This window comes from Hippopotamus amphibius, chromosome 7 (genome assembly GCF_030028045.1).
Source record: "Hippopotamus amphibius kiboko isolate mHipAmp2 chromosome 7, mHipAmp2.hap2, whole genome shotgun sequence".
Classification (NCBI taxonomy): Eukaryota; Metazoa; Chordata; class Mammalia; order Artiodactyla; family Hippopotamidae; genus Hippopotamus; species Hippopotamus amphibius.
Genome location: NC_080192.1, coordinates 73165526 through 73179769, shown reverse-complemented (window position 1 = coordinate 73179769; position 14244 = coordinate 73165526).

Here is a 14244-nt window from a genome sequence, read left to right as displayed (position 1 = left end):
GCATTCCAGATAATCAAGGCTGCTAGAAAAGCAGCCTCTAGAAAAATGAAGCATTTTGGCATATATTCTGTAAACAGACCCCATCCCACACGACACCTAACAGTTTTAAGCTGGTGACATGGACTCAATAAGAAGTCCTTGTTGGGTAAAATAGACCAAAGTGAAGATAATTTTTTCCTACTTTTCTATTACAAGAAAAGAGCTGAAGGATATTTTACAATCCTCTCCAAAAGAAATTTTTTCTGTGCCAAAGTCAAACATGAGACATTTCAACCCAAAATAAAATCTGCCAATGTTACGGGTAACTTAATTATAGCTCCTCTGCAAGAAAACAGTGTGAAAGCGAAACGGGGGTCTCAGTTGAGTTTTGTTGGAAATTAAATCCAATTATACTTAACATTAACTAAGTACTGGATAACACCATTTCCAAAATGTAGAACACTGCTCTCCTAGACCCAGATTTTAATGATGAGGCTCTGTGCCAGGGACCTCCAATCACTGAGAAGGAAACCTGGACGCCCACACCACGGGTCCTGAAATTAGGCCTTGCTGGTAAATGGACATGTGTGACTTCACTGAACAAAAATAGCAGACTGCCAATTACTTCTAAACTCACTTGTTTGGATTCAAATGGGTCCCTGAAATAAGCATATGCCCAGATTTCCTAGTAACCTTTTGCCAAGACTATAAAACCTTTACTAACAACACACATGTAAGGACTAGACAAAACACCCTCCCTCTTCTCTGATGCACAATAGAAAGTGTCCTTTGGATGTATATTTTCCTGCCCCTCACCCCCCCTCCCCCCAAACACACTGATCAATTCATCTTGAACTGTCAGGTGATTTTTTAACTGTGCTGAAGCCTCCTTTGTCCACCTTGCAACTGAATGATGTAGGCTATTACATTGCCTTGAGGGTCTACTCCCCTTCTCAGGCTCAGCCCTGTCCCTGTTTCCAAGGGCTCTGAGAAGAGATGATTTTTTAAGGAAATTGGCTCTCAGGAGGTGTTGTTTCCGTGGACTCTCCTTCCGTGGTAAATGTGACCTGGCATCAGGCTGAGCAGTGACCTCAGTCCAACAGCTTCTGCATCTGGCTGTGTGTGAGTGTACGTGAGTGTACGTGAGTGTACGTGAGTGTACGTGAGTGTACGTGAGTGTACGTGAGTGTGTGCAAGTGTGTGTGTGTGAGTGCGTGTATGCATGTACATGACTGTGTGTAGAGGTTCCAAATTAGGGAAACCCGCATGGGCACTAGTTTCTTGACCAATTTCCAGGACTCCAAACAGCCTCTTGACATTGCTCACCATCTGACCTGCCCCTTCCAAGCCCTCCTCCTCACACCTACCAGATGGGTCTTTCTGAAACCCCAAACCACAGGGAGCTGCATCTCCCCATTCAGAACTTTCTGAAGACTCACTGCCTCACTGCCTGGAACACAGTCTACACCCACCGTCTCCCTCACAGGCTCCCTTTCCACAGCACTCTCCCTTTCCACTGCTCAGAAAACACCCACTCACCTTTCAAGATTCAGTTACGACTCATAACCACTATAAGCTCTCTCCCAATCAGTCCATCCATCTCCCCATCTCAGCAAGCAGAAATGACATCCTATCATATATTTTATAAGTACCATAACCCTACACAAAGCTCTCATTCTACTGGATGGAAAGTTCCTGCCAGACAGGACCTCTGCAAATGATCTTTGGATGCCCAGCTTCTCACCTGAGCACATAGCACTCAACTAATGTTCAACAAGTACACAGATGCATCTTTCAGCTGACAAGGAATTCCAGGCCCTTCCTGGGATAAAGGATACATTGAAAGGAAAAGTGTTTGAGCCCAAGAGGACTTCCCACATCAGGAAAGTGTGTTGTGCAGGAGCCTGCTGGATCCTCCAAAAAACACAGAGATTTGCCTCCCAAGAGGCCCACTGTGTGAATGCCAACCTTGCAGAGGGTGCTTACGGCCAGCAAAGATCAGGGTAGAAGGGCCCAAAGCCATAGCCAGCTTCTCCTTTCAACCTGCCCTAGCACAGGGGCAGGGGGCTAGGAAAGGCAGAGGAGAAGCAGGGGAAGAGCAGAACTTATCTGTGCCCCTGTCCTGTGATGGTCCCCAGATCCTGGGCCAGCTTTTCTTGCAGGAAAGGACATGTGGAGAGGATTTTAACAGCTGACTGCCTTTCCTGCTTTCACTTTCCTGGGACCTTGGATTCTCATTTCTTTTAAAACTTACTCCCAGAAAAGCATCTGAGAAGAAACTAGCCAGAGCACACATACCTGCCTTCATTTTCATCCCAGATTTCTAAACGTGACACTAAGGTCTGCTTTATAAAAGAAAACAATCCCTAACTAGGCTATATAACCATAAAGGGGAGGGGAGTTGTTCAGAGGACCAGAAGCTTGCAAGACCCCATGAAAGATGAGATCAGATGGATGCAGAGACCACATCCTCACCACACAGCCCGTCCTGTCTCCCCACCACACCCCTATCACTAAATTGTAGTAAAGGAGATACAGCATTCAGGGATTTGCAATACAAAACTGGAAAACATATCTACAAAAGAACAAGTATTTAGAGAATAAATAATAATAATAAATAGTTAATAAGTAGTTAAAGAATAAATAATAATAAAAAAATCATCTAAGAAGCAGCAAACTCATAAATGTAAGAATAAATTGTGCAGGGACTTCCCTGGTGATGTAGTGGTTAAGAACCCACCTGCTAACGCAGGGCATATGGGTTCGAGCCCTGGTCTGGGAAGATCTCACATGCCATGAAGCAACTAAGTCTGTGAGCCACAACTACAGAGCCTGCACTCTAGAGCCTGCAAGCCACAACTACTGAGCCTGCGTGCCATGACTGCTGAAGCCCACATGCCTAGAGCTCATGCTCTGCACCAAGAGAAGCCACCGCAATGAGAAACCCACACACTGCAACAAAGAGTAGCCCTCGCTCGCCACAACTAGAGAAAGCCTGCACACAGCAACAAAGACCCAATGCAGGCTAAAATAAATAAATAATAAATAAGTAAATAAATTTATTTTTAAAAAAGAATAAATTGTGCAGGAAAAGGATTAAGAATAAATAGAAGGAGATCTAAAAATAAACATATTTAATTTTATGGCAATCATATGTATATATTCCTTTATATGTAGAATATTTTTAACTTTTTAAAAATGTTAAGTAAAAAAGTACTAAAAAGAGCACAAGTAAAATCTTCCAGGTATAAGAGAGGATAGGCTTTATGAAGAAGAAGAAGAAGATGGGGGGGGGGTGAGGAGAAGGGGGAAAAAGAGGGAAAGAAGAGGGAGAAGAAATGGGAGGAGGAGGAGGAGAGCAGAAGAGAACAGAAAATTCTATACCCAACAAAACTATCATCCAAGGATGAGGGGAAAAAAATTCCAGTTATGTCATGGTAAGTTGGATTGTTGTTCTCAGTTCTTCACTCCTTCCCTTGGCTATGGTACCTTGAAGTGCCTCTCAGCAGAGAAGGTAAGGTTTATACCCACACCCTATTGGCTTTGGATGTGACCATGTGACTTGCTTTAGCCAATCATATGTGAGCAAAACCTTGGAATGTGTTTGCATGGTTTGGCTTAGCCTCTTGGACTCCTCTCATTTGCCATGAGAAGAGTATGCCTCCAGGAGCTGCTCTCCCATAATGAGATACATGGAGCAGATCCAAATCTGACTTACAGTTGGAGCCAAGCCCAGCCAAGCCTATCTAGAAGCAGCCAAACTCCAGCTGACCCACAGACTCACAAGTAAGCAAAATATATGTTTGCCATTATAAGCCACAGTACTATGGGTTAATTGCTATATAGCAGCAACACCTGATTAACAGACACAGAAAGCTTACTCTTCAGGCCCCTTCTGTGAAAGAATTACTAGAAAATATCCTTCAGCAAAATGCAGTTTAATCTAAGAGATGGTCAGGGAACAAAAAATGTGATAGGAAAAGAATAAAATATAGAGTTATGACTAAATAGGTATTGACTGTAGGAAAAAGTTAACAATAATCTTCATGATTATTCCAGATGGTCTCCAAATGAGAAGTGGTGATAGCAGGGAAAGTAGAAAGGTTCATGTCTTGTTCAAATGAGACAGGAGGGAATGAGGACTATAGATGTAATTAAGTCAACATCAATAGGGGAAAATAACTGTCAACGTGTAAATCAAAGTTTTAACGGTAATCACCAGAAAAATATAGAATTGAGATGTATTACTTTCAATCTATTAGAATAAAAAAGAACAGATTAAAATGAAGAAAGCAATCAATCCACAGAAGGCAAGAAAGTTTTTTTTTAATTAAAAAAGAGACAAGCAGGAAGCATTTTAGTAAAAGGCAAAAGATTTATGCGATTTGAAGAGAAACCAGAGTATAGGAAGCATTTTAGAAACAGAATATAGACCAATATTGCAGGAATGAATTCAAACACATCAGTAAAAAGTTAAGGTTAAATTCTTCTATAAAGGCAGAAATAGAAATTCTGGGGTTAGGGGACATTCCTGAAACAAAACAATGCAAAAAGTATACGAAGAAAAGATTAAAAAGAGAACAACATAGCAAGAAAATACTAACAAATAAATACTAGAACACTATTGCTTCTAGACAATGGAATCCAAATATAAAAGGATCAAAGAGGACAAAGATAAATATATCTAATACAAAAGTTAAATTTATATTACAATCAGCAACCTTGATGCTGCTGACAACTAATTTCAAAATATTTCATCAAAAAACTGATAGAAAGGCAAGAAGTGGTCAAACCCACCTTACAATGGATGCTTTAATGCACCTCTTCCGAAACTCAACAATAGATCCCCAAAAAGTGAGGATCTAGAAGATTTGAATAATATAATTAACAGGAATAACTGAATAGAGAAATTCATACCCAACAAGCAGAAAATACAAATTAATTTCAAACACACAAAACCCTCACAAAAACTGGCCACTATCAGACTTCAAAGAAAACTTCAACAGGTTTCTCAAAGCAGAACTCTCACAGGGTGCCTTCACTGAACTCTAAAATAACCTTCTAAAAAACACAGATGTAGCCAAGTCATTTACTCATGCCTCTTAGATTGTTGCTCTTGAAATTTTCCACTGCTGTTGTGTTATTTTTTTCAATGTATCTTTTTCCCTCTTAGAACATCCACCTCTTGGGACTTGCTTAGATATTGGATATGAATATTATTAGACAATAATTCTGTCTTCCACCCAGTACACTAGTTCTTAATCAAGAATTGAGGTCAGGAGGTATTTGGATATAAATATCCTTTACTTTTCATCTTTATATCACTGAAAATTTGAAAGTCACTGGCTGTGCAGAACATAATAAAAGATATTCATAGTCTTCTATTCTTAAAGTCAATATCTTTTACAGTATTCTTTCTATATGATCCTTTTTTGTACCTTTAAGAATAGTTTGATAAGAATATTTTGATAAGTAAGACTGCTGATTTTGCTGCTTTTATAAAACGGTCTTCAAGTGAGTAAAAGATGCATATTTTAGGTAGACAAAATATGTACCTTGAATTTGCATCTCCTCTCTCACACCCAATCTGTAAACAATTGACATATTTTGTCCTAAAACACTTGGTTAAAGTTAAGCTTATTTGTTTTAAAGCCTGTATCATCAAACTCTCTTTAGATTTAAAATGCTACTGAATATGACACTTTTGAGGAGAGTGTGCTCAGAACTTAGACAGGATACAATAGGCCAAGTAAGCTAAGTGTATAATAAATTTTCTAATTTTACACCTAAAACAAGGAGGTGTGTGTAGGAGTTAATTTAGTCTTGCTTTGTCAAGCTGCTTGCTATAGCTTTCAAGGTCACAATATTATTCTAACTCTTAAAAGTGATGTAATCTGGTAGCAAAGTGTTAGTTTAAATACACACGCTTACATGATAAAAAATTAATAAATTAATTGTAAAAAACAAACAGAATTGTGAACTATTTTAAAACAGAGTATTGCATATCAAAACCTGTAAATTGCAATCAGAGAGATATTCTGAAAAAGATTTACAACCTTTAATGCAAATATTAGAAAAAATGTAATGAAAATGAATGCACTAAACATTCAACTCAAGAAGCAAAAACACAAAATATTTTTTAAAATGCAGAACAAATAAATATAAAAGCATAAATAAATGTGTTGCTAATGAAACCAAAGAGTCTTTTCTTGAAAACTAGATCAATAGCTAAATAACCTTTTAAATGGAGTCAAGAATTTAGAATTTAGTTGTGTGTGTGTGTGTGTGTGTGTGTAAGCAAGTGAATATGAAAGTGATGGGATCTCAAATTAGTGGAGACTAAATAAGTTCAATTGGCACAATCAATAAAGTTTACTGCAGCAGAATTAAGTTTAGCTCCCTACCTCACACCATACACACAAAGTTGACCTCCAAATGAATCAAAGAACAAACATAAAACACTATAAAAGCATTACAAAAGATATAAGATAAACACTTTTGCAAATTTAGAGTAGAGTAGAAATAAACTGCAAAGACTATAAAGAAAAGGACTACATACATTTTTGAATTGTATACAAGAACAAAAATAAGGCTTAAAAGCACAGAATAGATGGAAATATTTGCAACAAGCATAACAGATAAAGAATTAGCATCCAGAATTATAAACAATTTAATCAGATAAAAGTCAGAACCTCTTCCCCTTTTTTTCTACCCTAAGAACATCAATAAACAGGCCTGTGATTTCAGCATTCATTCTCCTTAGCATTCTGCCCAGACTTGGTATACACTGGTGAAATACAATCTTCCAAAACAAACAATGTAAGTAACCTGAATGTATTATACTGATAGAAAGCTACATGAGTAGTTGTCTAGATAGAGATGTGGAACTCACCATGCATAACCTCTTCTAAAACAATGCTGTCATGGTGTTCCAGGTGCCGGCTGCTTGATCAGAGCACAGCCTCTGCAGATGGTTTTCACTCTGCAGCTACATGAAATTAACGTCCCATGTAAGAAACCATACTGGATGCTCAACATCACTAATTATTAGAGAAACGCAAATCAAAACTACAATGAGGTATCTCCTCACACCAGTCACAGTGGCTATCATCAAAATGTCTACAAATAATAAATGCTGGAGAGGATATGGAGAAAGAGGAACCCTCCTACACTGTTGGTGGGAATGTAAGTTGGTGCAGCCACTATGGAGAACAGTATGAAGGTTCCTTAAAAAACTGAAAATAGGGTTACTATAGGAACATGCAACCCCACTCCTGGGCATATAACTGGAGAAAACCATAATTCAAAAAGATACATGCACCCTTATGTTCATAGCAGCACTATTTGCAATGGCCAAGACATGGAAGCAACTTAAATGTCTATCGACAAATGAATGGATAAAGATGTGGTACATATATACAGTAGAATACTACTCAGCCATAAAAAAGGAATGAAATACTGCCATTTGCAGCAATATGGATGGACCTAGAGATTATCATACTAAGTGAAGTAAGCCAGACAGAGAAAGACAAACATCATATGATATCACTTACATGTGGAATCTAAAAAAAAATAAAATGATACAAATGAACTAATCTACAAAACAGAAATAGACCCACAGATGTAGAAAACAAACTATGGTTACCAAAGGGGAAAGTGGGGAGAAAGGATAAATTAGGAGTTTGGGATTAACAGATACACACTGCTAAATATAAAATAATCAACAAGGACCTACTGCATAGCACAGGAAACTCTACTCAAATTTTGTAATAACCTACAAGGGAAAAGAATTACAAAAAGAATATATATACATATATACACACTAACAGCCTCCTGTCCATATGACATAGATCCAAAAATGTTATAGTGCTCTGTTTTTACTTAAATGAAACAGTTTCTACATAAAATTGATCGTCCATATTCAAGCAGAGCAGGTAAAGTTTAGCCAGAACATTTTATTGCTGTTTTGCTATTGCTATTGTAAAAAAAGAAAATCTGTTCTAACTTGCTTTCTGTCACACTTAGTAAAGCATAATAATCATTGCATTTTAACAAACTCTTTTAAATCATTTTCTCTTTTTTTCCTGTTTTATTGAGATATTACTGACACACAGCACTGTATAAGGTTAAGATGTACAGCATAATGGTTTGAGCTACACAAATTGTGAAATGATTACCACAACGAATTTTAACACCCAGCATCTCATATGGATACAAAAAGAAACAAAGAACCTGTAATAGAAAAGAATCTGAAAAAGAACACACACAGCCATAGGTATAACTGAATCACTTTGCTCTACACCTGAAACTAGCATAGCATTGTAAATCAACCATACTCCAATTTAAAAAAAAAAAAAAAGGAAGAAAATGTGATGAGAATTCTTAGGACCTACTTAACAACTTTCAGATCTCTATTACAGTACATATATATATATATCAAATCTTTGGTTTAACAGGAGGGTGTGGATAGGCAATTTACATAAAGAGAATTAGAAATAGGCACTACATACATTAAAAGACACTAACCTCACTAGCGTCTGCGCTAAGGGCTGTGGGGAACAGAAAGGGCAAAGAAAATCACAAACCCTTGCACTTGAACCCTTGCAGGAGATTTACAAAGTAGCAATAGGGGAAAAGTTTAGTGTGCCAACAGGAGGCATTGACAGAGGATATCCCCCACCAAAACTCAAATCATGACCTAAAGGGCCTCTTTGATCCATCACAAGTTGTGCCTCAAAATTTCTGGAACTTTGAGAGTAGCACAAGCTCTTTGATGTTTCCATCTGCCTCATAACTGCCATCACACTTTGTTTTCCTTTTTGGAGCACACATTCCACAAGTGAGTCTAGTGTATAATTATTCTTGAAAACTTACCCACGTGTAAATCAGGCCACAACGTTTTTTTCATGCAAAAAGCACCCAGTCCTTCTTCCCAGGGTTGCAACACGAAACCTAGTCAACGTCTTAGAAACCACAGAGCCAGGCTTGCCCACAAAAACACCACTCCCAGGGGCCCAAGCCCACTGAGCCCTGGTGGAGGATGCTCAGCCATGTGAGACATTAAGAGCTGAGCGTATGAGACAGAATTAATCATTAACAATTAAGAGAACATCGGGGGACATGGGCCAGGCCCGGGGAAAACATGACAGTTATATCAGTTCTCCCAGCACATGTGACACGGCATCTGAAGGCACAACAGCCTGTCCTAGAGACCAGCCCTCACCCTCAGGAAGTACTGTGTTTAACCATCCTATTTGTTTTTAATTGTGGTCAAATACACATAACGTAAAATTTACCATCTTAACTATTTCATGTGTTTTGTTCAGTAGCATTAAGTACATTCGCCTTGCTGTACAACGATCCCCAACATCCCTCCACGGAAATCTTTTCATCATCCCAACTGAAACTCCATATCCATTCAATGATAACCCCCATATCCTCTTCTCCCAGCCCCTGGCAGCCACCATTCTACTTTCTGTCTCTATGACATTGACTACTGGATATCTCTTATATGAGTGGAATCATACAGGGTTTGTCCTTTTGTGACTGGCTTCTTTCACATAGCACAGCGTCCTCAAGGTTCACCCATGTTGCAGCAGGTGTCGGAATTTCCTTGCTTTTTAGGACTGAATAATATTCCATTCTATGCATAGACCACATTTTATCCATTCATCCATCCGTGGACCCTTAGGTTGCTTCCATATTTTGGCTTTTGCAAAAGTCATCCTATGCCTTTTTTAAAGGCATCCAGAAGACTCCACAGTAACCCACTGCTTAGCTTTGCAGTGAGCTTTGTTTTCCCCAAAGCAGTCTCATGTCTAACCTAAATCCTTCATGCTGCATCTTAAGGTCGTCTCTCCCTTGTGCTCAATGAAGCCTCTGCCTCTGCTCCACCACTTACAAGTTTTAGGACTTTTAGCAACGCTCTTCACCCTTCACCTTTCTACATCTTGTTTTCTCATTGGTAAAGAGGGAATTTTGCAGGGCTTTTTATTAAAGCAGCTAATACACAGAGAGCAGTGGGCCCTGAGCCTGACACATGGTAGGAGTGCAATGTTGGTATCACTCTGAAATAAGCATGCTTTGTGGATTTAAGAATTTGCAATTTTCTCAGGTTTTTTTTAACACCTTGAGATGACTCATGTTTCCTAATCAAGCCACCTTGTGTCCACTAAGTCAGTTTGCACATACAGAGATGCCAGCTGAGCTATCCACACATCCTTCTGCAGAATGGCTCAAGGCTGAGAATCGGGGGCTGTGCTATGAGACCTGGTCTGGGGATGCATCACTTTAGCTCTTGGGGGCTGGGTTCTAGACTCCCGTCTCTGGGAAAAAGTGTCTCCAAGTTCAGCGGTTGCTTCTCCAATAGGAAAAAGCATCACCTGGAAGCTTGCCACTTAAGAAGTGATTAGAACCAAAGTCCACACTCCCAGCCACTCCCTGCCATGGGAGATCGAACCCACTGGCTTCAACAAAATTATCTTAAGAAAGACTTTTTAAAAAATGTCAAGCAAATCATATATAAATCTAGAATAAAAAGTCTTTGGTTAATGGAGGGGGTAAAAAAAGAATCCCTAATGGGTGGTGTGGTTTCTTGTACTATCTGGGGAAGATCAAATGACAAACATCACAAATTGACACAAAGGAATAATCTCTGACTTTTTTTGTCACTAGTTCTCAGAATTCTAAAATGAAATAACAACCATCATAATACACCATGGTTTTGCAGACTGCGATCTACTGAGTTGCAAAAGGGGTTTCACCCAACGTTAATCCCTCAATGACTTTTCGTTTTTCGTAATTGATGGTATTTCCTCCTTTTGCAAAGAGCAGTCATGACACAGCAACTGTGACACACGGAAGGACCTTGATTTTCTATGAAGACCAAGCATTAGCCCCATCAGATCTCTGTCTTCCCACCAGACTTTCCAAAGGAAATTCCTCATTTTATTTTAAAGAAGGAAATCTGCAATTTCGTGATATGTAGGCAGTCCTTGGAATGAAGAACTTTTCAGTTCAGCAAATAACAAATAAGGAAAGAGTTCCTAAAAGGGTTCTTCCCCTCCCCCCCACTACTATCCAAAAGTAGAGCGTTCCTAGGAAATCTTTCTTAACCTGAAATAGCGTAAAGCAAAACGTCAATTACCTTAGGACCCGTCTTGCTAACAGATGCTAAAAATTAATCGAAATCAAGCACAGAGGCTGGAAGACACAGTTCAAAGCTATGGCGGCTTGATGCTGAGATGCTGAGCGTAGTTCCAGGCGAAGGCGCTTGGTGGTGCTACTCTAGCTGCTGGAGTGCGCCCTGCCTCTAATGGCTCAACGCAAAACACACCCTCGTCGCTATTTTCACTTTTTGCCATTTTCCAAAAAAGTAAAAGCCCTCTTGGGATTTCTTTCAATGAGCAAAAACAGGTACTAATGTAGGTCTTTTGTAAAAGTGAAATGGCATAAGTCGAACTTTCGAAAAGTGGGGGATGCTTGTAATGGTTTTTCCATGAGGCCCGCCCTGGCAACTTCTGCTGGGAACCATGGGGGCGTCAGAAGAGATGACTCTCATGCTTAGATTCTTCCTTTGATTGCTGAAGTAAAGAGAGAAATCACAATCTGACTTGTTATTCAAACACCTCTAGACCAAGAAGAAAGGAAGAAATGGGTATTAAAAATTTACCATGTCTCAGTGGCTGCAGCCATGCCAACCACTAACGTATATTGAGTTGGGTACTCTGCTCTGCCTGTTACATGTACCATCTCATTTGTTATTTGCAGCAATAATTCCCCAATATGTAGATGGAGAAACAGAGCCTAAGACAGGTTTCTGTTCCCAGATGCCTCAGTTAGTGGACCATGAGGTCCAGATTTTAAGCCAGAAGCCAGGGCTTTCATACACATCCACTGCTGTAATTGGTACAGGTGAGGAATCTTTATCATTGACTTCCTGAGGAGTCAATCAAAGGTCGCCCATCTGGAGCAGATGCAGACAAGGTTGAAAACCACATCATCTTTTCCTCAAATAAAACAGGTTTAAGGAAGGTTGAGTTCCCACAGTGTAGGAAAAGGCTGCCATGGAAAGGACTTTCTACTTGAAAAGTAAGCAAATGAAGATCTAAATAGACATTTCTCCAAAGAAGACATACAATGGCGAAAAAGCACATGAAAAGATGCTCACCATCGCTAATTATTAGAGAAATGCAAATTAAAACTACAATGAGATAGTACCTCACATTGGTCAGAGTGGCCATCATTAAAAAGTCTACAAATAACAAATGCCAGAGACAGTGTGGAGAAAAGGGAACCTTCCTACGCTGTTGGTGGGACTGTAAGTTGGTGCAACTACTATGGAGAACAGTATGGGGGATTCTTTAAAAAACTAAAAATAGGGCTATCATATGATCCAGCAATCCTACTCCTGGGCATATATCCAGAGAAAATCATACTTCAAAAAGATACATGCACCCCAATGTTCATTGCAGCACTATTTCCAATAGTCATGGAAGCAACCTAAGTGCCCATCAACAGATGAATGGATAAAGAAGATGTGGTGTAAATACACGACTGAATATTACTCAGCCAAGAATATAAAACTAACAATCTAATAGAAAAGGGGAAATTAGACAATAAAAATATTTTATTAATACAAAAGTAAACAAGAAGGGAGAGGAAAAGAAATGTAAAACAGATTACAAATATAAAACAAATTATAAGATGGACATAATTATATAAAATGGAAATAAATGTTCAAATTTAAAAACTTAAGTGACATCAGCAAAAGCAGAGAAGTAAAGGCATCCAAAAGTCTGCCCTTCCAGAAAAGCAATAAAAAACTGGCAAAATTTCTCAAAATCAACTGTTTCAGAACTCTGGAAATTAATAAAAGGCTTACAGCAGCCCAGGAAAAGAAAAGTCAATTGAATCTTAGGAAGAAAAGAAATAAAAGTCATCTAATTGGAAAAGAAGTAAAACCATTTCTATTTACAGGTAACATGATCATATATATATGTACATATATAAAATCCTAAAGAAGCCACAACAAAAAAAAATCTATTAAAACTAATAAACAAGTTCAGCAAGTTTACAGGACACACAATCAATATTCAAAAATCAGTTGTATTTCAGAGGAGTGGCCGAGATGGTGGAGTAGGCAGACCCTAAGCTCACCTCCTCCCATGGGCACATCAAAAGTATGACTATTGACAAAGCAACTATTGATGAGTACGACCTGAAGACTACCAGAAAATATTTTCCACAGCTAAAGATATAAGGAAAGAACCACAACAAGATGGGTAGGAGGGATGAAGTCACGATGTAGTCAAGACTCACACCCTTGGGTAGCACACCCTTGGGTAGGTGACCCACAGATGGGAGGCAAATTATAAATACAGAGTTTCTCCCCAAGAAGCCAGGGATTCAAGCTCCACATCAGGCTTTCCAACCCTGGGGTCCTGTACCAGGAAGATTAGCCTCCAAAACATCTGGCTTTGAAGGCCAGTGGGGTATGGAGAGCCTTAAGGCTGTAGGAAACAAAGCCTCTGCTCATAAAGGACTCATACAAAATTTCACACACTCCAAGACCCAGCACAAAGGCAGCAATTTGAAAAAAGCCTGGATCAGACCCACTTGCTGATCTTGGGAAGCTTCCCAGACAAGGCATGAGGCATTCAAGACTCCCCTTGGGGACCTAGATGCTGCGGCAGCCATTTGGGGGAGCTCGTTCTACCACAAAGACACTGGTGCTGGTAAGTGCCACTTTGGAATCCTTTCTCTAGCCTATTAAGGTCATGGGCTTACTCAGCCACCAGCTAGCTGGCACCAGGCTGAGAACCCTCAGGCCAAACAGCCAGCTGGTCAGCAACCCAGCCCCTCCCACAAAGGAGGGAACCTGGGCCCACTCACTAGTGGGCTGACAGCAGCCACCCCAAGATCCTAGAGGCTCTGGCTGCACCCACCAGCAGCCCAGTACCAGCTCCAGGAGCACAGGCCTACATCCAGCAGCAGGCCAGCACCAACAACCAGGCCTTGGTCCCTACAGAGGTCACATGAGAACCAGGTCCCACTCACCAGTGGGATGGCAACCAGCCCCAGATACCCCAGCATCTACAGCCAGCCTCTCCTGGACCCAGTCCCACCAACAAGCCAGCTGGCAGCAACCCTAGGACTCCTAGGACCTGCAGCCAGTAACACTGAGACCCAGCCCTGTCCACAGTGGCTGGCAATCTCCACACAAGGCAGGTCCTGGCAGACAATTAGGCCAGGGGCCAGCCTCAC